This window comes from Suricata suricatta, chromosome 4 (assembly GCF_006229205.1).
Source record: "Suricata suricatta isolate VVHF042 chromosome 4, meerkat_22Aug2017_6uvM2_HiC, whole genome shotgun sequence".
Lineage (NCBI taxonomy): Eukaryota > Metazoa > Chordata > Mammalia > Carnivora > Herpestidae > Suricata > Suricata suricatta.
The window spans coordinates 42378438-42379600 of NC_043703.1; the positions used below are offsets into that span (position 1 = coordinate 42378438).

A 1163-nucleotide genomic window follows, 5' to 3' on the forward strand; every position below is an offset into this window, starting at 1 on the left:
TTATTATTTCCTTTCTTCTGCTGGGTTTGGGGTGCTCTTGCTGCTTCCCTTCTAGTTCCAGTAGGTTCTCTGTTAGTTTTTGAATTTGCACTGTTTCTAGTTTGTTGAGATTGGCCTGGATTGCAATATACTTCCCTCTTAGGACTGCCTTTGCTGCATCACAGAGATTTTGGATTGTTGTATTTTCATTTTCGTTGGTTTCCATATATTTTTTAATTTCTTCTCTAATTGCCTGATTGACGCTATCATTCTTTAATAGGGTGGTTTTTAACCTCCACATTTTGGGAAGTTTTCCAGACTTTTTCCTGTGGTTCATTTCAAGTTTCATAGCATTGTGGTCTGAAAGTGTGCATGGTATGATCTCTATTTGTTTATACTTATGGAGGGCTGCTTTATGTCCCAGTATGTGGTCTATCTTGGAGAATGTGCCATGTGCACTCGAAAAGAAGGTGAATTTCCTATCTTTAGGATGCATAGTTCTAAATATGTCTATCAGTTCCATCTGTTCCAATGTGTCGTTCAAGTCCATTGTTTCCTTAGTGATTTTCTGTCTGGTTGATCTATCCATTGCTGTCAGTGGAGTATTAAAGTCCCCTGCAATTAGCCCATTTTTGTCAATAAGAGTTCCAGTAGGTGTGGGCCCTATTTTTTCCTGGGGCACCCAGGATTCGTGCAGTCCGTGCAGGGGGCGAGGTGCACCGTGGAATTGCGGTCCGTGGTCCCGTTCCCAAAACGAAGTTCGAATTGCTGGCCCCCAGCGCCGCCGCACTCCGGCTGCTCTCCGCCGGGGCGGGGTGGGGGGGACAGGGGGGGTGTCCACTCCCCCGGCGCCGCTGTGCTCTGGCCGCTTTTCACCGGGAATAAAGCCTGGAAGTGCACTCCCATGTCTCTTCCCTTTGTCCCTCGGGCTCCTCGTGCTACCCCCACGTTGGGCTGGGGATCTTGCCTCCCCTGCCCATCCCGGGCTGGCCCATTTTCAGATCTCCCCCGTTCGCCCTCACTCACTCAGGTATCCTTGAGGTTCTATTCTTTCTGGAGTCTGTATTTTCTCCTTCCGCTCTCGCAGATGAGAGTAATATCCTTCTCAGTTCGATAGATGGGGTGGACGGAGTTTACCGAGCTCCCTTCCTCTCCGCCATCTTGGGCCCCTCCTTTTGGTATGA

At 48.8% G+C, this 1163-nt stretch overlaps 1 pseudogene; it reads right to left on the reverse strand.

The window, feature by feature from the left end:
- LOC115290559 overlaps window positions 1-885 on the reverse strand; it is a 30118-nt pseudogene extending 29233 nt beyond the window's left edge.
- Window positions 886-1163: the final 278 nt, after the last annotated feature.